The sequence below is a fragment of the Scaptodrosophila lebanonensis genome, unplaced genomic scaffold (assembly GCF_003285725.1).
Source record: "Scaptodrosophila lebanonensis strain 11010-0011.00,11010-0021.00 unplaced genomic scaffold, SlebRS2 tig00000232-arrow-arrow-pilon, whole genome shotgun sequence".
NCBI classification, from domain to species: Eukaryota; Metazoa; Arthropoda; class Insecta; order Diptera; family Drosophilidae; genus Scaptodrosophila; species Scaptodrosophila lebanonensis.
The window spans coordinates 176,792-204,298 of NW_022060622.1; the positions used below are offsets into that span (position 1 = coordinate 176,792).

Genomic DNA, 27,507 nt, shown 5'->3' on the forward strand with positions numbered 1-27,507 from the left:
CATTTGAATAGTACCAGCTCTGTTTTGCTGGGGCTTACACTTAGGCCACTTGACGTCGCTCAAGTAGTCAGTATGCTCAGTGCATCGGTTATGCGCTCGAACAGAATTTGAGGGAATTTTCCCGAGAAGGGGATGGTCACATCATATGCATAAGCCATATGCCATCCAAAGATCGTAGGAGTGTATTGACTGCCACGTTCCATAGGAAGGGTGAGAGAACACCGCTCTTACATATCTGGATGATGTGGACAGCCCCAGTGTGGATTTGATGGACCGCCTGGTGAGAAGCTGTCTTACCAGTTCCACAGTGGAGTCGTCTACCCCCAGGTTTGTAAGTGAGCTTGTAATGGCGTTTGGGGACACATTATTGAAAGCGCCTTCTATGTCTAGGAAGGCGGTTAGTGTGTAAAGTTTGGTACTGAGGGCCTTTTCAATACTCGAAGTAACGGCGTGGAGAGCCGTTTCTGTGGATCTGCCTTTACAGTAGGCATGTTGAGAGCTTGAAAGCTCTGAGAGCAGATTCTTGCTTCTTAAATGGAAGCCTAAAAGTCTCTCGAACGTCTTTACTTGGAAAGATGAGAGACTTATGGGTCTAAAGTCTTTGGGGGTGGTCCCCGTCTCGCCAACATCGGGCTAGTAAATGGACTGGTCCCTTTTAAACGAGTGGTCTATTCAATGGACTGGTCTGTGATGAACTAGTCCGTGATTACCCCATTTGGGTATAGCTCTGCCAGACAGATAAATTAATACACAAATAAAAATTAATTCGTCCGAATTATGTTTATTGGATACATAATAATTACTTAATACATTAAATTAAGGTGTACAAATATTAACATTTATATCAACTCTTTATTTTTAATATTTTTCTCCTGTCTTCTGTACGACCTCTTCTTGGACAGCTGCAGAACTCTGCGCAACTCGTCTTCTGTAGAGCCTTCACAATAAATTTATATGCAATTCTGAAATTGTAATTTTTTTTAATTGTACGAGTATATCATTTATTTGTATAAATACTTCATTAGTACCTTTTTATATGTTGTACCTATCAAAACGCTATTTGTTTTTGACTACGCAAGTAACACACGCGTCACATGCAACACTTTGAGGCAAACTAAATGTCAGAACAAGACAAAGCAATCTGAGGCAGGGGAAACGCAAAATATAAAAGTAGCTAAAAAAGTACCGTCATTTGCCTAATATTTGTTGGTGTAATTAGACGAGCGAACAAAGTAGCGAGACTTGCCATATATATTTGTTATTGTTACTTGATGACGAACACAGTGCACGAGCATCAAATCGTATCTTTCGTACTGTTGCACTGCCTTTCGTTCGGGCAACAAAAGACGGGGCAATATTTTTTTGTAAGGAGATTTCCAAAATGTCCCTATAATTCTCCCTTGAAAGCTGCTCATTTACATATATGGGGGTAGGGAGTCAAAGGCCAGCATTTGTAAGGTTAGTGGTTTTTTATCTGTTCGACGATAAGCTGCGACTGCCCTCAGCAACGTGTTTTTTCATAAACATTGTAGAATCTAATTATTATGCCGGGATCGACCGTAGATACTTGCGATTTCCTCGTGCGGAAAATTTCCCGTATCCTCGGCGGTGGTGTAGCTTGGATGGCGAAACAGCGGGCGCTGTACAGTGCTCGTGCATTTTCACCCTTAGCGTGGGGGACTCCATGCACTCGCAGGTCACATACGATGTTTGCATTGAGTTGAGAAGCAAGTTTCGTCTCCAGCCCACCGACCCGCTCCCGTAATACCAACAGCTCCCCGACCTCACGCTCCAAAGAGTTTACCCTCTCGTGCAGCTACTTCATCTCACCAGCCATAATATCCAGACGCTCCAGCAGCACGGTAAGAATGCGTTGCTCATCATCTCCCATTTTTGTGGCTTCGCTGCGATGCCATGATGGACAGTGTACTTGAGTTTTTTCTTGTTATGCTGACCGTTGATGCAATTAAGCGTTGCAGGGGTATGTGTATTTGGGATTTTAACTAATAGCTCGCGTATTGGTATTGTGATGTGTATTTGTATTAAAGAATATGTGTTTTTATGTTTTGAGTCAATTTCGTAGGTGTTGGTGTGGCAGCGCTCTGCTGGCAACATTCCTGGCCGGCTGGCAACTAGGTTAAGGTCAGTCTGAAAATTGTGACAAGGGAATAATACATATGTGCGGAAGAGCACAGTGAAAATTGAAAAGCCGCCATTTTATTTGCCAGTGGACTTTTGACCTCTCAGCCCTGACGCCCTGCGCCTTTTTACATGGTCCTTCGAGCCAGATCTCTCCAAGATTGCACCTCCGACAATATCCCTCGTTCTGTGCAATTCATCCGGTCGCCCCAGCTTGTTCCTGGCGTTGGAGTCCTATAAGGAGAACCACAGCTATGTATAAATTTACTTTCGGCTCAATACTCACGCCATTTTTGGTCTCTCTGTCGGTCTGGCCGCCGACCCCCAAAACGGAATCCGCATCCCGCTTTCCGTCCCTGATCCAAGGGCCCCTTTGTATACGGCTGGTACCGCGCCGGTCAGCTCATACAAGAAATAAAGTGCATTAATTCACAACATAAAACTTATCTGTCCGTTCGCGATTGCATTTCGGCATACTTGGGACATATTCACTCACATATGCAACAAGTGCCCAGTGAAAAACACAACTGGATTTGCCGCCTGAACACATTACCACTGCACAATCACCGTCACATACAACAATCATATTTCTTATTGCTTGCATGTTCCACATACAAGAAACATATTTTTTAACGCTTGCATGTTTCCAAGCACAATAAATATATGCGTATATATTTATACTCTTGCACGTTACACATACGACATACATACATATATATAGTTCAAATCCACATTTGACTACATTTACATACATACATACATATATTCCACATACATATATACATTACATACATTGTATATTGCATCGACACATATGTATGTATATATTATATACACATTATCCACACATATATAACCTAAACCCTAACACCACATACCGGCACAGCATATATTTGCCGCGCCTGGTTATATTTACTATACATATATGGGTTTTGTTTACGTTTTATCCATTTCCACTAACCCATAACACAAACTTCGCACCATTTCCTTACCGCGCCATCATCAGCCAACACATCTATTGGCATACACATTTATTGGCAGACCTACGGGCAAACGAACCGAGTCATCATCAATTTACTACGCGAGGCAACAATCTCTTTTTCGCTTAAACATTTTAATCGCCCAATTAAGCAACAAGTGATGTGCATTGGATTTATCGGAAATAATCAAAGTCACAGTTGTCGAAAATTGGAGTGTGACCAAATACTAGTCGCGGTCACGAGTAGCAGATAATTAATTGATTAATTTCGATAATCCAGTAGAACCGATTGCTACTGGCGGCAGTGATTTTATCACAGCTGGAACTTAATAAAATCAAATACAAATTAAATTTTTGGTGCCTTTTTGTTTCTTTTGGATCCTCATCGCATATTTCAGCTGGTTTTTCACCATATTAAGTGCACATATATTTTGTTGCTGCGCTGTTTCCTCAACTTTACTTAAACGGAGTTTTGATTGTTTTGCTGGCTGTGGTTATTCATTCTGGATTTTTCGTCGCAATATTTCAGCGCATCATGAGAAGGGAACCAAATTTAATAAATAATTTAATTATCGCCGTTACCGTTCTCATAGAACGATTCTATCGGTATCTCATCGGGGCTGCCAATCCCGTAGCAAACATTCATCCATCGTCAATTCGGTGCCATTAACCAAGTTCTGTGTGGCCGCCTTTATTCTTCTTGCTGGTTCTTCGAAATTATTCAGCGTCTCCAGCTGTATTAGCGGTACTCACCAAAGAGCCAAACGGTACCTCCAGGTGTTTGGTTACGAGCAGTACGGTGCGTAAGCCATATTGGGACACCCAGCGAAGCCGAATTAAGGATTCTTCCACCTCCATTATTTTTTTGTGTCCTGCTTTGCATCGCCAACAAGCGAGGCGTAGTCCTAAACGCCAATTGTTGAATTCGGCGCATATCGTCCGTGTCCATCCGTAACGCCTATCGCGCTCCCACTTCTGCTTCTCGTTTGTCTGGCTCGTGTGGAATCTCAAAATGCCAAGCGATAATGAGAAGGGCTCCTTGGAAGTTCCAGTTGCAACGAGAACAAGTCCAGCTACGCGATCAGCTGTCCAGATTGCGGCCCAAAAAATTCAAATGGCTTTTGAAAACTTTATTTCGGTTAGCGATAACCTGTGCCAATTCGAGGCACTTTTGGGCTCCTCATCCGCATCAGATCCAATTGCCTCGCTCAAGACTCATTTAGACCAAGTCAAGGTCCTTTGGGAAAGGGTTGAGCAAGAAAAGCGGTCGTGTTCTAAACCAGTTAGAGGCCGGTATTCCTGATAAGCAGGCGATGCAATCTAGATACGAAAATTGCTATCGCGTCTACGAGCGGGGTGTTTGTCTGGTATCCGGGCAGATTGAACAGGCATCCGCCTCACACAATACCCCGGCGCCTGCTGTCGAAGCTCGGGGCTTCAATGTTCCACCAGTGGATACCGAGGTGTTCTCTGGCGATTATTTGAAATGGCCTACGTTCCGGGATCTTTTTACGGCTGTGTACATTAGCAATTCGCGTCTATCCGAAATGGGATTGCGGCTTAGTCTTTTTCTGCTCCACCAAACTCCCACAGCTGACCCTTTCTTTATGGGAACAGTCCGTTGAAGAGAAGACTGAGATTCCTCCCTGGTCCGATATGAACCAGTTCCTGTCAGATCGCTATCGAACTCTCGAAGCGATAAGTGATGTGCGATCGAGCACCAGCGTCCGCGTGACGAAGCCAGCTCAAAAGGAGCCGGCGGCGAGGAAGGTCAACTCGTTTGAGGCAAAGGTCAGCGTACAGGCGCAGACCTGCAACCTCTGCTCCAGAGAAAACCACCCAATTCGTCTATGCCCGCGTTTTCTCGCGATGACGGTAAAGGAGCGTTCTGGTGTGATAAAGAAGCAAAAGCTGTGTCTGAACTGCTTCGCCAGAGGGCACCAGCTGAAGGACTGCACGAGTCAGTACACCTGTTCCACATGTAAGGGGCGCCATCATACGTTAATGCACCGCGGTGCCCCATCTCCACTCGCGCCTCCCACATTGGCTCCTCCGTCGTCACTCCACGAAATACAGTCCACTCCGCCTAATGTCCAGACTTACTTTTCCTCGCAGACCCAAGGCGTGCTATTAGGCACAGCCATCGTCAGATTTCTTCACGTGGGCACCGTTTACACAGCACGCGCTCTGATTGATTCAGGTTCCGAGGGAACTTTCATTTCAGAGCGTTTACGCAGCAGGCTCCAGCTGCCCTTCAAAAGAATTCGAGCCCAAGTTTCCGGGCTCAATAGAACGGTCTCGGGTCATACCACCAAGGTATGCACTTTTAAGCTGCTCTCGCCTACCCAGCCAATGGTCGACATCGGCTTTTGTCCTACCACGCTTGGCTGGGAATATTCCATCGTGCTCATTCCCTCCAAAGGCACTGAAAAATCTGCCATATTTGCCTCTGGCGGGGTCCACCTTTTACATCAGCTCGCCAGTAGACATGCTCATCGGCGCTGACATCCTACCTTCCATATTTTTGGCCGGAGCAAAGTCCAATATATTTGGCTCAAGAAACCGTGTTCAGCTGGATCCTGATTGGTCCGGTGGTGTCCGCTGGCGAAACTTCCATCTCATCGTTCGCAACAAGGGTGACACTGGATAATGAGCCAACTATTGACCCGTTGCTCACAAAGTTTTGGGAGGTGGAGGAAGTCCCAGCCAACCGCTCCAAGGCAGAAGATCTGGTCTGCGAACAGCTGTTCCAGCGCACGACCAGAAGACAGGCGGATGGGAGATACTTGGTCTCGCTTCCTTTCAAGGATCCGCAAAGCGTCGAGTTGGGCCATTCGAGATCGATCGCGCTGGCTCAGTTCTTGAGGAATGAGGCGCGTTTAAAGCGGAACGCGCAATTGAAGGCGCAATATGACGCGGTCATACAGGATTACCTGGATTTGGGGCACATGCGCCAAGTCTTTCCGCCAACATGCCGCTCCAATTATTACCTCCCTCACCACGCATCGACAAATACGAGTCGACCCTGAACACACTCCGTTTCAGAGGATCCTGTTCCGCAATCTAGATGGGGACTTGTGCGACTACGAATTGGACACAGTCACCTTTGGGGTGAACTGTGCGCCTTTCTTGGCCATCCGAGTGCTTCAGCGGCTGGCCAAAGACTCACAAGCGCAGTACCCACTGGCCAGCCGAATCATGACCGAATTCATGTACGTGGACGATGTGCTAACTGGCGCGCATTCGAGGCAGGACACGTTGTCATCGATTGGGCAACTTCAGAAGGCTTTTGAAGTTGCCGATTTTCCGCTACGGAAATGGACGGCAAACGAGAAGGAGCTTTTGCGGAGTCTCCCGGTAGAGCACCTGTTGCGGGCCGACTTTTTGGACCAGGAAGAAGCCAGCTTGGCCAAAACACTGGGTATTCGCTGGAAGGCCACCACCGACGATTTCCTCTTCATTGTAAATGGCATGGAGAAGGAGCTCCATTTTACAAAGCGCAAGGTCCTGTCTCAAATATCGAAACTGTTTGATCCGGCAGGCTGGCTGGCCCCGGTCATCGTGCAGTCAAAAATATTCATGCAGACCTACCCAGAGCTGAACCAGATCCGAATCCCGAGATGGGTCGATTTCCACCCTGATTGCCTGTATCAATACCACGGTTTCTGCGACGCATCACAGCGGGCGTACGGAGCCGCAGTCTACGTCCGAGTAGAGTTCCGTGAAGTCCGAGTCCATCTCCTTACAGCAAAAACGAGAGTGGCCCCAACCAAAACGGTGTCACTGCCACGTCTGGAGCTATGGGGCGCAGTCCTATTGGCCGACATGTGTGCTTCGATTCTGCCACACCTTCCGATCAGTAGCTTTCCGACTCAGTGTTGGACGGATTGACGCCGAGAGAGAATTGGCCTGCTCAAGAGCAGCCCCCACAAGAGACGGACATGGAACAACGCCGCGTCCAAACGCATCTCGCCACACTGCCTTCAGCTCCAGAGTTTCTTGAGCGATTCTCCGACTTCGGGAGAGCGCTTAGGGTCATGGCGTACATCCAACGGTTTGTGCAAGGCGGCCGGAAGGCTTCTTCTCCGTCCTCCATGGAGCTGACACACCAGGAGCTGGTCCGGACCCAGCAGATCCTAACGATTTGCACCCAAAGGACCCTCTTGAATGCGGCGCCTTGTCAAACCGAAAGAAGATATCCTCCGGCAGCTTCATCCTCAACTTAAATCCGTTTATGGATGATGTCGGTATCATCCGGGCATGCGGCCGACTGTCTTCCTCCGACGCGCTCACCTACGACGAGCGACATCCGGTTATTTTGCCGTACAGCTGCGCCTATTCACGGCTCCTAGTCCGTTTCGTCCATCGACTAACCCTTCACAGCGGAAACCAGCTGACGGTCAGCCTCATCCGGGCGAAATATTGGATCCCCAAACTGCGGAATTTGGCCAAGGCAACCATCAACTCGTGCAAGGTCTGCGTCGTGTATAAAAAGCGACTGCAGACCCAGCTGATGGGCAGCCTTCCGGCCCCACGTAGTACTTTTTCTCCTCCGTTCACTTATACAGGCATTGACTACGCGGGCCCGTTTGAAATTAAAAATTATACTGGCCGCGCCTGCCTCATCACGAAGGACTACGTGTGTGTCTTCATGTGTTTCAGCACGAAGGCCATCCACTTAGAAGCAACCTCCGACTTGACCACCGATAAGTTTCTGGCGGCCTTCGCGCGCTTCGTCGCCCGACGGCGATGTCCGCAGCAAATTCACTCTGATAATGGGACAACGTTCGTTGGAGCAGCAAAAGCGTTAGAGCGTGACTTCCTGGAAGCAGCCCGGGCACGGATAGTCGGATCCTACGGGCACCAAATCGTGTCATGGCGTTTCATCCCGCCAGGCGCACCCCACATGGGCGGCTTATGGGAAGCCGGCGTAAAAAGTTTCAAGTACACCTTTGAAGAGCTCTCCACACTCCTGTGCAAGATTGAGGCGCTTCTTAATTCACATCCGATCGCGCCCATGTCGGAAGATGCCACCGACGTCCAGGCGCTAACGCCAGGCCACTTCCTCACCGGCGGGCCTCTCCTCTCCATTGCTGAGCCGGAAATTGCGCAGGACGCGCTATCCGTTATCAATCGATGGCAGCGCCTCAAAGCGCTCAATCAGCAGCTGTGCCTCCGCTGGAAGGAAGAGTATCTGAAGGAGTTGCAGAAGCGCCACAAATGGCAGCAGCCGCAGGAGGACCTCAAACCTGGCGCCATGGTCATTGTCAAAGAGGACAATATTCCTGCGAACGAATGGCTCCTCGGCAAGGTCCGGGTGGTCGACATCCGAACGGCGCGTGGCGTCATCCAACGGCCCGTCGCGAAACTCGTCCTACTCCCTATGCTTTCCTAAATCCCCACTAACACACTGCTTGCCACTTCCCTTTCCATTTTTGACACAATCACTCATACTTTCTTTAAACCCACAGACTACCAACATGCCATCTCATCGCCCAGTCCGTTCCTCTGCCACTCGTCAGCCAAGGGGACTGAACTCCTACCGATGCAGGATGTGTCGTGGTGTACACGCCCTTAAGAAGTGCCCGCGGTTCCTGAACCTGCCTCCCGTCAAACGTGCCCGTGTAGTGGGCATCAACCAGTACTGCCGGAACTACCTCGCACACGAGGGGGGCCTCGCACCACACTTTGCTGCACGTCGGCTCGTCGCCGCGCCAACCACCAAGCCGCAAAACAGCACCTCCTCCATCGTCACCAGACGCCAGATCGCCGTCGCCTCCATGCGCTCTGGCTTACAGCAGCACGCCATCGCCTCCTCGCGCGTCAGCTCATCCCCGCACGCCGTCGCCAGATCGAGCGCCGCGATATGTTCAAGCGCCGGTCCAGCGCCCAACCTTGTGGGGCACCAGTGTCCTGCCTACCGCCTCGGTTTTCATGACGAGCAGGAGTAAGCGATGGGAGGTGAAGGTTCTACTCAACGCCTGCTCACCGACCAGCACCATTTGCAGGGCACTCATGCGGGCGCTCGGCTGGACATCATTCTCATCGGACGGGACCGAAGTGGGCCGTGCTGAGGTCGAGTCCAGGGCGTCCAGCTGGCGTCACGACGTGGCGCTAGCAGAGTTGACGGACCTCGCACATCGCAGCCCCCAGCGGCGCATTACATTGCCAGCGGATGGCCAATATGGCAATGTGCGCCTGGCGGACGAACGCTGGAACACCCCAAACACGATATCCGTCGTGCTCGGGGCAGAGATTTACCAAGGGATCCTCCCCAGCTAGGCTGGGTCCTCGCTGGCGCGCTCCCCTAGAAGGCACCGGCTTTGCATCCTGCAAGGGGGGGGGGGGGGGTGTTGCTGTGGCAGCGCTCTTCTGGCAACACCTGCCAGCAACATCTGCTGGCACATATGCTGGCGTCAGCGCCCTCTCTCTCCCACGCGCTAGTTAAGGGCATAAAATGTAACTAGGTAAGGTCAGTCTGAAAATTGTGACAAGGGAATAATACATACGTGCGGAAGAGCACAGTGAAAATTGAAAAGCCACCATTTTATTTGCCTGTGGACCTTTGACCTCTCAGCCCTGACGCCCTGCGCCTTTTTACAGTAGGGTTACTTTAAATTAGTAATTTAAAGTTATTTCAACAATTTGATTGAACGGAGCACAACACCGATTTGCATTAATTTGACTATTCTTCTTTTCTTTCACTATGTGTGTAGAAACTGTTTGGTTTAACTTTATAATTATAGAATTTTCCGGGGCGAACAAATAACACGTCTGCTTTCTTCGACAACTTTCTCTATAGATGAACATATTTTCATATTAAATACTAGCACACCTTGCCCGTCTTTGCTGGCTCAGTTTTTGTGCTTACAATTATACGTTTATTTACTATATGATATTTCTCTTCCGACACTCTAAAGTTTCTAAAGAGTTCATTTCCAAAACAGCAAATTACTTTGGTACGATTCGAGAGCTAGGACATAAAGTACAATAAATACTATGTATGGTTATATGTGCATACATATGTAAATACATATGAATATTTATGTATATAGTACTAGCAGGTCTTGTCCGTCTTTGCTCGGCTAAGTAAAATGTGCTTATAATTATAAGTTTATTTACTATATAATATTCTTCTTTCGACGCTCTCTAAAGTTAGCAAAATAGCAAATATAGTACAATAATTACTATGTATTGTTATACGTACATACATACATATGTACATATCTTCGTTACGCACCTGGCGGAATGCCAGTCCTTGTACTTCTTCTTTTGTGGCCATTACAACCGGATGTCGGTTTTAGCCGCGTCGAGTAATCCTCGCCAGCGTGTTCTGTCTTGTGCCTGCTGTCGCCAACTGGTCACACCAAGACTATTAAGGTCCTGCATAGCTTGGTCTTTCCATCGCAGACACGGTCGCCCTCTTCTGCGTCGTCCACCAGCAGAGTCCGATTCGAATACTTTTTTGGCTGGAGCACTGTCATCCATGCGGACGACATGACCTAGCCAGCGCAGTCGTTGGATCTGAATGCGCTTCACTACATCAATGTCGCCGTATAGCTCATACAGCTCATAGTTCATTCGTATTCGATACTTGCCGTCAACGTTTAGGGTTCGTCTCAGGATTTTTCTCTCAAAACCTCCCAGTGTCGCCTTATCAGGTGTTGTTAATGTCCATGCTTCAGCGCCGTAAAGAAGCACAGGCAAGATAAGGGACTTGTAGAGGGTTTGCTTAGTGAGTCGAGAGTGTGATCTACTCATGAACTGTTTACTTAGCCCATAGTAGCACCGGTTGGCAAGGGTTATCCGACGGCGAATCTCCAAGCTGACGTTATTGCTGTTTTTTATGCTGGTCCCTAGGTAGAAAAAATCCTCTACTACTTGAAAGTCATATCTATCTATAGAGACACTGTTTCCAGTCTGTCTGCTTGTAGATAGGAAGTATTTTGTCTTGTCCATGTTTACCGCCAAACCCATGTTTTTCGATTCCCTCTCAATTTCTGTGAAAGCTCCGCTCACTGCGCGTGCGTTTGTGCCAATGATGTCAATATCGTCGGCATACGCTAGTAGCATGACACTTTTATAAAAAATAGTGCCTGCCCGATTGACATCGGTCCTTCGCAAAATAGTTTCCAGCAGAAGATTGAAGAAGTCGCACGATAGGGTATCACCCTGTCTGAAACCTCGTTTGGTATCGAATGGTTCAGAGAGGTCCTTTCCTACCAACATGGAACTGCAAGAGTTTCTCAACGTCATCATACAAAGCCGTACTAGCTTTGCAGGGATACCAAACTCAGACATGGCTGCGAAAAACTTCGTTCTATCGGGCGAGTCGAAAGCGGCTTTAAAGTCGACGAAAAGATTATGGGTGTCGATTTGTTTCTCTCGGGTTTTCTCCAGGATTTGTCGCAATGTGTATATCTGGTCTATTGTTGATTTACCAGGCCTGAAGCCACACTGATAAGGTCCAATCAGTTCGTTTATGTACGGCTTCAGTTTATTGCACATTACGTTAGCAAGAACCTTGTATGCGATGGGTAGAAGGCTAATTCCGCGGTAGTTGGCGCAATTTGCAGGATCGCCTTTTTTATATATGGGACATAGTACACTAAGACTCCAATCGGGGGGCATACTTTCCTCCGACCTTATTTTGCATAAGAGCTGATGCATGCACCCGATCAGCTGTTCGCCGCCAGTTTTGAACAGCTCGGCTTGGAGTCCATCCGCTCCTGCAGCCTTGCCATTTTTCAGCCTGGATATGGCTGAATAAACTTCATCATAGTCGGGTGTTACCAGATTTCCGCTTTCATCTTTGCAGAATGTTGGCCCGGGCTTGCAACCTGCAGTAAGACGCTTTACCTTGTCGTAGAATTTTTTGGCATCTCTTCTGCTTCCATACATTTCTATCTCCTCTTCCTCACGCCTTTCTTGTTCCCTTTTTTTGCGTCTAAAAAGGCGTCTCTCATTCTTTCTCTTCTCCCTGTATCGTTCTATAACAGCTCGCGTCGCTGATGACTGTAGGGTTCGTTGGTACGTTGGCACTCATCATCATACCAGCAATTTCGCTTGGGGCGGTAGTAGCCTACCACCTCTCTGCTAGCGGTAGCGAGAGAGTGCGAGATATTACTCCACTGTAAGCATATTGTTTCGGGTTCGGAGGAGGTGCTTCGGCGAAGCAGATCCGAGAGTCTAGAGGTGAAGGCGTTAGCTACCGTTTGTGATTGCAGCTTACTGACGTCTAGTTTTCTTCGTGTGCCTACCTGTGCGTTATAATGCACACTAAGACGGGTGCGTACCTTGGCTGCTACAAGGTGGTGATCCGAATCAATGTTGGCTCCACGGATCGTGCGAACATGTAGCACACTAGATACATGTCTTCCGTCAATCATCACATGATCGATTTGGTTTCGGGTCTGTCGATCAGGGGATAGCCAGGTCGCCTTGTGGATGTCGAGATGTTGGAATCTGGTGCTACTAATAACCATATTCCGGGCCGCCGAAGTCAATTAGCCTCATTCCGTTATCGGACGCGTTGACGTGTAGGCTGTGTTTTCCGACAGGTGGAACTGTACGGCTTAAGCCGGAAACTTGCCGGTATGGCAAAAGCGAAGGTCCAGATTCCAACTCTTTACTTCCAAACAAAGTAAATTCACAAAAAATGGCAGACTGCTTTTGGCTCGCACTGAATTTAAGCAGAAAGGTACAAAAGCGAACTGCACAGTCTGATCTCCGTTTTCTAAGTGACTTTATTATCGAGTAATGCAATGCTTATGCTTGCTCTCATGCGTAAGTGGATCGCATTCAAGAGCGCGGGAGAGCAACATACAACAAAAAAACTTACAGCTGTAAACAGCGCCTAACAATAACATATGTGCAAACAATTCATTTTTATTTAAATCTAAACTTCAAAACATTCTTAATATCTAATTGAATTGAATTCTCTTAAACTACGAAGTGACCAAACATCGGCCGCGTTGAACGCCCGTAGGGCTTCAAGAAATATTTTTTGGCAAAGGGGCCAAACGATGGATCGCGCGAGTGTACTGGCCCGCCTTAGTTCGGACGGTCACCACGCGCACTCTTCCATCTGCTCCTCGAGTCGTTCCCTCGACGACTCCCAGCATCCACTGCTGCGGTGGAAGGTTGTCCTCGTGGACGAGAACCACCGTGCCGACCTCCAGATCGGGCTGACCTACTGCCCACTTCTGGCGCTGTTGCAGGCTTAGCAGGTAGTCTTTGGACCAATCGGCCCAAAACCGCTGCTTGATGCCGCAGATCAGCTGCCAGCGTTGCAAGTAGGTCAGCTTGCTTTCGACCACGGGCTGCGTTGATTCGGACGGCAGCGCTGTGAGCATTTCTCCTACGAGAAGATGCGCTGGTGTGACGGCCTCGCCGTCGTTTGGGTTGGTGCTGTCTGCGATGATCGGCCGCGAGTTGAGTATGGCCTCCACCTCCACCAGCACGGTCGCCAACTCGTCTTGCCGCAGTCGGGCTCTTCCTATTGCCTTTAGGAGAAGCGTTTTTACGGACTTGACCGCCGCCTCCCAAAGGTCGCCGAAATGCGGTGCTCGTGGGGGAATAAACACGAATGTTATTCCCTTCGTGGCAGCAGCTGAAACGATGGCATCCTTGTTGGCGTTGAAGCTGCTCTTGAAGTCCGCCAACATGCGTGCAGCACCCACAAAATTGGTGGCATTGTCGCAGTACAGGCGCTTCACAAGCCCACGGCGGCCGACAAATCTAGACAAACACATTACAAATGAATTACATGTCAGGTCGGTTACGATTTCTATATGCACAGCTTTAGAAGTAAAACACACGAATACTGCGACATACATTTTGACCGGGGCTCTGCCACGAATTCCCATCGAGACAGGTATTGGACCACAAAAGTTCACTCCGCTTACTTCAAACGGTCTACATCCATGTAGCCGATCAGCGGGCAAATTTCCCATAATTTGCACAATTGCGCTACAGGCTTGTCGCGCATTTATCAGCCATACTTGCTGACGAAGAATGCCGACAAGTGCCCGAGGACCAGCGTGGCAATTTGTTACATGTAAATATTGTATGTACAAGGTAATAAACCGGCATCCTTTTGGCATTAGCAACGGAAACTTTGCATTATGAGGAATTGGTGCCTTTAATAAGCGACTGCCCACTCGTACCAATGTAAGTTCATGTGGACCGTTCCGATGCGGACACAGAAAAGGATTTAGCGTTTGATACGAGGGCTGCAAAGTTCGTGTTTTGTCCAGCTTCGAGATTTCATCTGCAAAAGCTGTGATTAAATCGTTTTTCGTTTCTAAATCGAAAAATGTAGCAAACAATGCAAATAATTTTTTGATACGATGAGAACCTTTCCACTATATCAATAAGTGGGTTAGAAGGTACATCGGACGCGATGAGAGCCGTAGCACTCTTTCGCAGCTCCAGCTCTGACTGCTCTTTGGTCAGTTCAAGATGTGAATTCTGAGGCCAAAGGAAACGATCCAGAAGTAAAAATTGCGGACCATTGAACCAATGTGAATCAGTCAGTTCAGTTGTGGTACAACTACGCGAAGCTAAATCCACTGGATTTTCTTTTGTGGGAACGTAACGCCACAACACATTTGACGTTAGTTCCTGAATGTTTGCTGCTCTATTGGCAACGAATGTATTAAGATGAGACCGGTGCGTTTGCAACCAATGTAACACCAATTCTGAATCTGACCAGAAAATTACTTGCTCCAATGGCGTGTGCAGAAGTTGCCTGACTTTGTCCCATAAATTGGCCAATAACTGAGCTGCGCAAAGCTCCAGGCGTGGAACCGATTTGGTCTTCAATGGTGCAACTTTGGACTTCGCAGTCAACAAGTGCACTGTCACGTTCTGCTCATGCTCTACTCGGATGTAGAGACAGCACCCGTACGCTCTTGTTGAGGCATCAGCAAAACCAGACCATCAGACGCGATATAAACGACAGAATTGCCCGTTTTGTAGGACCTACGTCTAGCGATATGTTTGCTGTAGAATATTTGAATGCGTCATCATGAGGATTCCACACGATGCCTAAAGCCTTTGTGTCCTCTTGATGTCCAATGACGAATTCGTCAGAAGGCTAGACTTCAAAATCCTTACAATTAGATGACCATTTTGCAAGAACAAACCCAAATGGTTTTAAAACTGCATTAAGTTCGCAATATAACAGCTGCAATTCTTCCACAGTATCTGCGCCAGATAGCAAATCATCCACATAAAAGTCAGAAACTAATGACTTAGAAGCCAGTGGATGTGACTGGGCGTGCAGCTCACTCAAATATTTTAGGCATCGAATTGCCAAGAACGGTGCCGATGCGGTACCATAGGTGACCGTATTTAATCGGTATATTTGAAGTGGCTCTGTAGGGCCTTTTCTCCAAGTGATTAACTGGAAATTGCGCTGTGATTCTTCGACTTCAACCTGCCGGTACATTTTGGCAATGTCAGCCGACAGTGCAAATGGCCGAATTCGAAACCTCAACAAAGTGGAGTACAAACATGGTTGGACCAACCATAAGAATCTCATTTAATGACTTCTGTGACGACGTCTTGCTCGACGCGTCGAAAACTGTGGTCTTAGCACACACTGGTATGGAATAAAATAATGTGGCTCTCTCGGAATTCTATTGTCGGTGGCAGTCATATGGCCCAACGAAATATATTCCAACATAAAGTTGTTGTACATGACATGTATTTCTGGCTGCTTAGCCATTCTTCTCTCTAGTGCCAAAAAACGCCTTTTAGCATTCTCGAATGAGTTGCCAAGACACTGAGGGCTAGATTTAAATGGCAATGCGACACTAAGCCGACCCGAGGGCAAACGAGTGATTGAATTCACGAATGATTTCTCACAAAGCATCTGTTCTGGGGTATATAAATTTGTTTCAGTTAAATTTGGAACTTCTTCCAACTCCCAGAACCTGCGAACAAGTGTGTCTAAATTAATTACCTCATGATCAAGCGAGATATCATGACTTGAGCTTACAAGGGACGCAGAACAAGACTTGGGTGAGCTCGCAGACTGGCATCGGCCAGCCACTATCCAGCCGAGGGCTGTTGCTTGTAAAGATGGAGACTCACTTGTTCCTTTTACGTGCCCTTCTCTCAAAAGCTCGAAAAATGCATCTGCTCCAAGAAGCATATCAACACGTTGTGGCCTATGAAATTGAGGATCTACCAACTGAAGACCCTCAGGCACATCAACGTTTACCACAGCCTTTTCAGGCTAGTAGAACGAAATAGCGCTCAAAATTCCAAATTCAGAATCGAATGTGAAGTTGCCGACGCGTGAAGCAGATTTTCGTTTACCTATACCAAGCAAGCTTATATCTTTTCTTTCCCATTGTAAACTCAACGATTTGGCCAACTCTTCCGTCATGAAATTGACTTGGGAACCTGAATCGAGTAAGGCCCTGGCAAGTTGGAAAGATCCTGATTGATCCATAACTCGAACAACTGCCGTAGCTAATATGACCTGGTCAAACACAGTAGTTGCATGGTTAACAACCGAAGTTTGTGCTGGCGTTGCCGGCTGGGCAGCTACTGACTGACTAACAGATGCAGGATGTGGGAAATTTTCAGCATATTTGTGCAGGATTGTGTGGTGTGGTTTTGAGCAAACTCTACACCCAACTGATTTGCACACTTTCGTTGTATGACCCTTTCTAAGGCAGTTTATACACAACAGAGACCGTTTCACGAAATTGAAACATTCGTCTCGAGTTATCGCTGCAATTGTATTCGACTGGCAGAACGGACATTTCGGACCAGACGGCTGACTAGGCTGAGCAACTGGTAGCGCAACTTTACTACCCTTTTTTGCATAATTGGCACAACTTTTTTGACTACGGCCACAAGACGATTCTTCAGCGGACAAATGCTGATAACGTCGATTGAGCGCAGCCTCGCAATCTTCCCAAGACGGAAGACGGCTGTAGTCAAGGCTTTCCTAGGTCAACCTTGCTCATAACCAAATGTATAAGCATTAAGTTTGAAATTTGTTTATCGTTGCCTGACAACAACGACTCGTAGCTGGCGCGAACATTATCAATCAATGAACGCAACGACACAGCTGACGGGCTTTGCAATTTGGGCAAATCAAAAAGTTTGGCAATGCTATCAAATACGATAAGGCAACTATTATAGTACACGCGCTTAAGCGCTCCAAGCGCTTTAGGATAATTATCCTCGGTTACCTGGTAGGCTCTTACGGTACCGAGCGCTTCTTTTTCTAGGCATGAAAGTAGGTGGTTGAACTTTTCAATATTGGACAAAGATGGATCGTCGTCGACCAAGCTCTCAAAAAGACCAATAAAGTTTTTATAATCGGAATAGTTTCCACTAAATCTCGGCAACTTCATTGCTGGAAGTTGCCGGCTGTGAGAGGATCCACTCATTGTGGAATTGGCTAAACTATCCGTATGGAGTTTTGCCCGTCCACCTCTGCTCATGAGCAATGCCTTTGCTGTGATGCACAGACTTTCTAAGTCTGCTCTAGAAGCTAGAGAAGGATTTATGTTGTCGAGCTCTTCTTGTATTTTGAATGCCTTTTCTATATACCTATTTAAAATTTCTAGCCTGCACTCAACCTCGAACGGTTCGATGACTGGGGTACTCTGAATGGAGCGTTTAATGCGTTCAATGTCGCGAACCACATTATCATACGACTGTAGCCAGCAGTCGGCTTTACTAGAATTCGACTCGTCTAGTTCTCTGCTCTGAACTTGCTTGCATCTTTTACTAGGCATTTTGATTATTTTTTATTAAAGGCGGTGTATTGATAAATTTTAATAATGGCTGGCGATTATCAAATCTAACGCTACTATACTAATGGACAGGTACGATGGCTAATATATTTAAGTTTTAAGTTAAGCTGCCTAAATATGCACAAACTCAAAAGTGTGCCTAATATATTTGGCCGGCACTGTTCTATTAGTTAGCGCAGCTGATCGACGCAAAGCAAACACAAGTTCAATAACTCGAATTAATATTTGAGTTATCAAACGTTGGCAGCGCAGCTACAATAGAGTAAATATTCGGCAGCGACGCAGGCGCTAGCAGAACCAACATCGACGGCTGGCGCAACGAGAAAGCGCACAAGCAGCAAGTGCGAAGAGAATCGCTGCAAATTCACAGTCGCTAGAAGAATGCACAAAGCCAACGCACGATTGCTTGTTGCTTTGTGTGTGCTTATGTACAGATGTAACCGTTTGCAGACCGAGCTGCAACGACGGACAGTGGACACAAGTACCAAACAAAAAGCAACGGCAAATTGGTAAAGCGCAACGACCCAGCCGAGAATTTGGCGCGACTAAAATTTTTTATTATGTATGTATGTATGTGTGTATATATACATGAGCGTGTATATATTTATATGTAAATGTATGTATATACTGGGAATAATTTTATGCCAAGCGCAACCAGTTTAAATAATACAAATCAATTAAGTACTATTTGACTTAGTTTCTTTATTAAAGCTTTGCATTTACTAATGTCAATATATGTACATATGTATGTACAAATAATTTTCCGATTTCCAAAAAAAGTCACGGTCCACCTTGCAGCAACTAAGCGCAGTTATGTACGTACATCCATATGTATGGTTGTCGCTTGGCAATTGGCATTTATTTATTTATGCACAGGCCGACAATGTACACATATGTACATATGTGGCCGAAACTTAATTTGTATTCGTTACCTGTGCACTTCCCTGACAGTTATGGAAAGTCATATGGATGCTGGATGAACTTGCCAAGATCCAAACCCAATGTGAGGCCCAAGTTCAGCAATCCACGTACAGGAACGAATCCAACGAAGAACGAAGTCCAGCGGCGACCAAGAAAAGCCAAAGTCCACCCGGGGGCGCCAAAATGTACGGCTTAAGCCGGAAACTTGCCGGTATGGCAAAAGCGAAGGTCCAGATTCCAACTCTTTACTTCCAAACGAAGTAAATTCACAAAAAATGGCAGACTGCTTTTGGCTCGCACTGAATTTAAGCAGAAAGGTACAAAAGCGAACTGCACAGTCTGATCTCCGTTTTCTAAGTGACTTTATTGTCGAGTAATGCAATGCTTATGCTTGCTCTCATGCGCAATTGGATCGCATTCAAGAGCGCGAGAGAGCAACATACAACAAAAAAACTTACAGCTGTAAACAGCGCCTAACAATAACATATGTGCAAACAATTCATTTTTACTTAAATCTAAACTTCAAAACATTCTTAATATCTAATTGAATTTAATTCTCTTAAACTACGAAGTGACCAAACAGATACCTTCCCTTCCAACCTTGGCGTTGAAGTCACCAAGTACGATTTTGACATCATGTTGAGGACTCGTCTTTCTCTTCCGTCGGGGCATGGACGCAAATAATGCTAATATAGAAATATTTTGCCTTGATGCGGATTGCTGCCAGTCGTTCATCGAACGGTATGAATCTGGAGACAAGATGTCGCAGTCTTTGATTCACAGCAAATCCACATCCGAATTCGCGCTTTTCTATATGGCCGCTGTAGTAGATGTCGAAGGTAGATACTTTCGAGCATCCCTGTCCAGTCCATCGCATTTCCTGGAGTGAGGTAATGTCAGCTCTATATTTCTGTAGGACATTTACCAGCTGGATAGTGGCACCTTCCCTATGGAGGGTTCGGATATTCCAAGTGCATATCCGTATATCGTGGTCCTTAAAACGTTTGCGTAGGTCGTCATCAGAGGGGGTCCGTATCCGAGGCTTTCTCAACGTTTTCATTAGTTTGGCGTTTTTTACAGTGGCGGGTACCAAGCCCAGCGCACCAACCTCAAACCGAGGTAGCGTTCGTCGCTCATTTTAGCCATTGCTCCAGCGGATGCTAGTCCAATGTTACCAGAGGTCCCCACGTGGAGGGAATGAGTCGGCTTGAGGCGCAGTCAAATAAGGATCGCGCACCAGTAGAACCAATCAGCAACTTTGCCTTACGACATACACCTCCAGACCTCCAGCACGTTGTATGCACGGTCGAATTATCCCCGAAAAGTTAATTTTGATTTATAAATCGGGACGTCCTGCCAAAATTGGAGCGTTCGGCAACGCTATACATACATATATAAGTATGTATTAAATTTTTTAATTCAACACTAATTTATGTCTTCAATTCCAAATATGATTGTTGTGAATGTAAAAAGTATGTTTCTGCTTTTGTACATCGCATGAATACACTCACAAAATAGGCTTAACGGTAAATGATTCTTAGATTTGTTCAGAATACATTTGTAGCATTGTTAGCTAACACTAAAACGGTAAGTCGCTGTAAATATGCGATCAGCTGAGATGCTAGAGATTGGCATGTGTCGGATGCTCTATATGCTACAGCATCAAAACTATTGATAGTTGAATCCGTCGATACAATCAATAATTCCATCAATGTTTGAATGCAATTAACAGAAAATTTAAATAATAACATCTTATAATTTATTGAGATCAATTAGAACAAATCATATACAAACATACATATATACATATGAACATCTGCCCGCAACGCGAAGAAGAATATGCGTAGGTCCGCTTTCGGTTTCTGCTTTACTAACGCTTCCGCAGTCGTTGCCTAGCGACGGTAACTGTAAACTTTTGGCATTTTGCCTTTGAATTTAACAGGCGTAAATAATAAAAACGGAAAAAGAAGCGCGAGCCAATGACATGCAATTGTTGTTGTTTTTCGTTTTAAAAATTTGATTTAAAACTATAGAACATTATTTATTACAATCAAACAACAGTGCTCATACATACATGCTATATATGTACGTACTCAGGCATACATACATACATATGTATGTACACAAGGGTGGTGGCAGGGGGGGCCGTTGCCCCACCTAGAAATATGTTGCCATATAAAGTCGATCACACGTTCATTATTATGACGCACTATTTCGCCTTAAAATGGATCTGAGTGGGATTTGTTTAGGTTTTTCATTGATCATATGCATAAGATATTTTTTAAATGTATCGTGCATTACTTTACCAAAATATTAATGCACGCAACTACACGAACAGCTGCTTGTATGTGTGTGTGTGTATGTATACTTAGTTGTCCCCAACTGTTTGATATTTTGTATTGTTCGTTCTGCCTGCATTTGTAAAATGCATATTTTGAAAATTCTTGAACGCAAAGTTGTAGATTTAGTTACGTAGATTACAGTCCCCAAATTTTAAATCGATCGGAAAAAATTTATAACGCAAACTTTTCATTTGAAAAGGTGAATAAATATTAAAACCCCAATAATTCAAGCTCCACCACAAATTTACCACCACAAAATCCGAGTACGCAGTTTTGTTTGTATTCTTTTATAGATTATAAAAATCAAATTTAAAGTGCATCGGTGCAGAAATGCAGAATTTTCAAACAAACTTTGGAGCTCGTTTTCCCCCCTTTGGAGCTTGAATTTTCCAAAATCCTTCTTATTGGGCACCTTCACTATGATAGGATCCTTAAGCCCAAATTTCAGCTTCATAGCTCTTGCCGTTTGGGCTGTGGGCTGTTGACGCGGTTTGTGCCCCATTTTTTTTTACAGGAAAAATCCCATATTTCAGTCCCCAACAAAAATTTCAAAAAATCTATACAGTTTTTCTTGGAATTTTTCTGAGAGTATACAAACTAATTTAATCAGATGAAAATTGTAGATTTTTCATACAAACGTTGGCGCCTGTTTTCCCCCTTTTGGAGTTCGAATTTTCCAAAATCCCTTCTTAGTGGGCACCTACACTATGAAAGGATACTTGAGTCCGAATTTCCGCTTCCTAGCTTTTACCGTATGGGCTGTACGTTGATCACCAATCAGTCAGTCAAGACACACTGTTTTGTATACATATATGTATAGAGATAGGCTAATTTGCCAACCGACATTTTTACCAAGACCAAATTTAAACAAATATTTATAAATTAAAAGCATGTCGACAAAATTGCTTGTGCATAAATACAATTTGAGGCATGACAATGTCAGGGATACTGCCACGCGTTCATATAATATACTTATGTATGTCTGTGTGCTTTTATAGGAATTAAAGTTCACTTGAACGGATCTTAAAACACACAATGTGACGGAAGAATCTAAAATCTGAAATCGAAATTTAAGCTGCTACTCGCAAAGCAGCTAAAGAATATGAATTGAAATTCGATCACAGAGCGCACGAATGCGACAGCTCCCAGTCAGCTCATAGCCGAACAGTTCACAATTTTGATGGAACGTTTTCGTTGTATGAAATGAAACATCTTTGTTGTAGGTTAGTGCCTGGGCCCTAGAGCTGCAAAATAATCGATGGCGACTGCATCGATCCTTCTAGATTTTTATGCGATTTTACCCAAACTAAAATCGATTAATCGTAAAGCTGAACAATATTAATTTTTATTGCCGTTTTCGATGAGCAGTGCAGCAATTTTAGTTTTTTCCCGCTAGATATGGCTTTTTTTAAATGCAAGTATATATGTACGTACTCAGGCATACATACATACACATGTATGTACACAAGGGTGGTGGCAGGGGGGCCGTTGCCCCACCTAGAAATATGTTGCCATATAAAGTCGATCACACGTTCATTATTATGACGCACTATTTCGCCTTAAAATGGATCTGAGTGGGATTTGTTTAGGTTTTTCATTGATCATATGCATAAGATATTTTTTAAATGTATCGTGCATTACTTTACCAAAATATTAATGCACGCAACTACACGAACAGCTGCTTGTATGTGTGTGTGTGTATGTATACTTAGTTGTCCCCAACTGTTTGATATTTTGTATTGTTCGTTCTGCCTGCATTTGTAAAATGCATATTTTGAAAATTCTTGAACGCAAAGTTGTAGATTTAGTTACGTAGATTACAGTCCCTAAATTTGAAATCGATCGGAAAAAATTTATAACGCAAACTTTTCATTTGAAAAGGTGAATAAATATTAAAACCCCAATAATTCAAGCTCCACCACAAATTTACCACCACAAAATCCGAGTACGCAGTTTTGTTTGTATTCTTTTATAGATTATAAAAATCAAATTTAAAGTGCATCGGTGCAGAAATGCAGAATTTTCAAACAAACTTTGGAGCTCGTTTTCCCCCCTTTGGAGCTTGAATTTTCCAAAATCCTTCTTATTGGGCACCTTCACTATGATAGGATCCTTAAGCCCAAATTTCAGCTTCATAGCTCTTGCCGTTTGGGCTGTGGGCTGTTGACGCGGTTTGTGCCCCATTTTTTTTTACAGGAAAAATCCCATATTTCAGTCCCCAACAAAAATTTCAAAAAATCTATACAGTTTTTCTTGGAATTTTTCTGAGAGTATACAAACTAATTTAATCAGATGAAAATTGTAGATTTTTCATACAAACGTTGGCGCCTGTTTTCCCCCTTTTGGAGTTCGAATTTTCCAAAATCCCTTCTTAGTGGGCACCTACACTATGAAAGGATACTTGAGTCCGAATTTCCGCTTCCTATCTTTTACCGTATGGGCTGTACGTTGATCACCAATCAGTCAGTCAAGACAAACTGTTTTATATACATATATGTATAGAGATAGGCTAATTTGCCAACTGACATTTTTACAGACAGAAGAATCTAAAATCTGAAATCGAAATTTAAGCTGCTACTCGCAAAGCAGCTAAAGAATATGAATTGAAATTCGATCACAGAGCGCACGAATGCGACAGCTCCCAGTCAGCTCATAGCCGAACAGCTCACAATTTTGATGGAACGTTTTCGTTGTATGAAATGAAACTTCTTTGTTGTAGGTTAGTGCCTGGGCCCTAGAGCTGCAAAATAATCGATGGCGACTGCATCGATCCTTCTAGATTTTTATGCGATTTTACCCAAACAAAAATCGATTAATCGTAAAGCTGAACAATATTAATTTTTATTGCCGTTTTCGATGAGCAGTGCAGCAATTTTAGTTTTTCCCCGCTAGATATGGCTTTTTTTAAATGCAAGTACGACAAAATTTCGAAAAAAACGGGGTCGGAATTCTAGCTTTTAAAAAATGTATTTAGGCTTTAGCTTTACACTATTTTACACCATATATTTTTTTAAATTATTTTTTTCAACACATAAAATCAATAATATAAGCAGTGATAAACGAGGTTCGAGCATAAGCTGTTTTTATAGCCTGTACCCAAAGGGTAAAAGGCTATACTAGTTTTGTGCGAATGTATGTAACATACAGAAGGAGGCGTGGCACACCCTAAAAAGTATATATATTATTGATCAGGATGACAAGTCAAGTCGATATACCCATGTCCGTCTGTCCGTCCGTCCGTCTGTCCGTCCGTCCGTCTGTATGAAAGCAAGGATCTCAGCAAGTACAAGAGCAAGAATAACCAAACTTGGTATCCACATTCTCCTAAGAACGAAAAAGGATGTGTCTGTGTTTTTTTTCTGATACACCCCATAACTTGCTGCTTTGGTTCAAGTTTGTACTGCATACATACACGCATATAAACACTTAGAGACACAATTCTCATGTAAATGTATACTGTTGAAACTGTACATGAACATGTCTCCACTCTTGTATATATGTATTGAATAATTTGTATTTAATTTAATTAAAAATTTTAATTAATATAGTTTGTTAAAATTAATTTAATTTTTTTTTTTAACTTTTTCCTTTTTGTTAAGATTTACAGGGTATTTAAGAGTTGAGCCTGCTCGACTTTAGCATTTCTTTCCTGTTTTTTATAAGTTTGTCTTTGCTGCGTTAAGAACTGTCTAAAGTGTATAAACAAAGTGTTCGCGAGGTTGGCTTGAAGATTTCGCATACCGTGATTCCGGCGGAAACAAACGGTTTCATAAGTTACCGTGGTCAAACGCAGAACTGGAGCGGATCTTCAGCCAGGTGAACTTATTTAAGTCCAAATTAAGAAATGGGATGAATTTAAATACTCTTAACTCCATTTTAATCGTAAGGTTAGTTTTAATATTATTATTTTAATATTAGTATTACTTTATTTTCAAATTAAGATACGGACTTAATCGTAACAACAAATGCTACTTCGAGTTTACATTGCCTCAAAAGTGGTTGCGAGCAGTAAGCAACCGGGTTTATTATCTTGACGAAGAGGCAGTGAGTTTAGATGAACTCATAATTCAACTACATAATTAACAAGTAAAAAAGCTAAAGTCTGTACATAAAATAGTTATAGAAATTTAAAAAATTAAGAAAATTAAAAAAAAAAAATGTTGATTTTACCTCTCTCGGTATTCGAACTCACGTAAAGGGTGTATAATTGCACATATACAAAGCAATTGCGTCTATATGAGTGTATGAATGTCTATGCGCGTCTATTCGTGTATGTGTAAACATGTTCGCAGTCAACCAAAGCATCAGCATCAACAACAGCTTCGGGCAGCGCTTGGTGAAACTTGGCATACAGACATATAATCACTAACTGGGGGTATTTTCCAAGTTTGAGCTAAAAATTCCAAGAATTACTGGAGTTACAATTTGTTGGAGAGATAGGGGAGGGAGGGGAATTAAAAAAAATACATTTTCTGCGTATTCACATAAGGGATCTTTGACTAAATTTTGGTGTTCCTAGGTTAAGACCTAAAAGTAGTCTCCGAGATATAGGCGATTATACGAATGGAAGAGATGCCTTATGCGTTATTTTTTGGATTTACACACGGGACACCCGACTTAGCTTCACTACTTATTTAATTAAATTAATTCATTTAATTTTGTTTTCAATAATTTTTTCGGTTTAATTTTCCTTTTTTGTGGAGAGTACAGGTTATTTTACTGTCGGGCTTGCTCAACTGTAGCGTTTTATCTTGTTATACTCTGTACATGAAATGTACAAGAGTATATTAGGATTGCGGGAGCTGAAAAATGTAACAGGCAGAAGGAGGCGTGGCAGACCCCACAAAGTATATATATTCTTGATCAGCGTGACAAGACGAGTAGATCTAGCCCGTCCATCCGTCTGTCCGTATGAACACCTGGATCTCAGAGACTATAAGAGGTAGAGACACCAAACTTTGCACAAAGATGCGTTATATGTGTACGCTGTGCAAGTTTGTTTTATTTTTTTTGATTTTCCCCCCACTTCCCCCCTATGGGGGTTTTCCCGATTTTCCATTCGTATAATCGCATATATCTCGGAGACTATAAGACCTACGGACACAAAATTTTAGTCCCAGATGCCTTATGTGAATACGCAGAAAATGTGTATTTTGGAATTTCCCTCCCTCCCCCATCTCCTCCGAAAATCTCTAACTCCCGTAATTCTTGGAATTTTAAATTGCAAATTTTGCAAATGCCTTCAGTTAGTTATTATGTGTCTGTATGCCAAGTTTCACTATGATAGACCGATTTAACAGGAAGCTATAGCCATAAATATATTTGCTGCCCAAGCGCTGCTTAAGCGCTGCCCAAGCGCAGCCCGCGGCTGTTGTTGATGTTGCTGTTTGGTTGACTGCTAACATGTTTACACAGACACGAATATACGAGCATATACATACATACACTCACATAGACGCAATTGCTTTGTATATGTGCAATTATACACCCTTTACGAGAGTTCGAATACCGAAAGAGGTAAAATCGATCAAAAACTTTTTTTGGAATTCTCTTACTTTTTTTAATTTCTATAATTATTGTAAACATATGTACAGAGTATTTCAAAGTCGGGACACCCGACTTTAGCTTTTTTACTTGTTACATTTGACTCACAAAATAAGACTTAGCAAAATGTGATGTTCGAAAAATTGCTGTATTGCTCGGTAGTTTTGGATTCTGTGTGTCAATTAGATGTTTGACGATACATCCATGTTTTTAAAAACAACTAATTGCTAATTTAATAATATTTACATAGGATATACAAAATATTGTTAATGCAGTTTTTTGAGAAAAGCTATATGGCTTTTGTTCTAATGATTATTTTTAAGTGGAAAAATGTCATTGTTTGTGACACATACGAGATTTTAAACCTCCCTAAAGGTTGTGGCCCTGAGATTTGGTTTTCAGGTGAAAATTGGTCCGAAGAGATTTCTGTGGCATCCCTGATTAAGAGCATTTTTAACAACAAATCATTCCACTCTTTGCCGTTACATTTTTTTAAGAATATAAGGTTTGGCCATACGCATACTTTTTAAATATTATATTTGTACAAAATGAAGATTGAATGTATATGTATGCAGATCAAATATACATTTTAGTAAAACATCAAAAATATCGTAATATGAATATACCTTCTCCTATACCGCACAACTAAACATGTAAAATGTTCGATATTTGATCAAACATCGATGAATCGACGATGCATCACAAACATAAAAACATCGATGCCTCGCGTGAAAAAACATCGCCGATTCTCAACACTTCGATGTGTTCTTACATCCCTACATTTTAGTACTAGTGA

At 43.9% G+C, this 27,507-nt stretch overlaps 1 long non-coding RNA gene across 1 annotated transcript; it reads right to left on the reverse strand.

The window, feature by feature from the left end:
• Positions 1–761: 761 nt before the first annotated feature.
• On the reverse strand, positions 762–2,815 carry LOC115630039. The gene is made up of 2 exons (XR_003995978.1): positions 1,029–2,815; positions 762–962 (listed from the first exon to the last, which is right to left on the reverse strand). It is a non-coding gene; the product is annotated as an uncharacterized LOC115630039 (long non-coding RNA).
• Between the last annotated feature and the right edge of the window lie 24,692 nt (positions 2,816–27,507).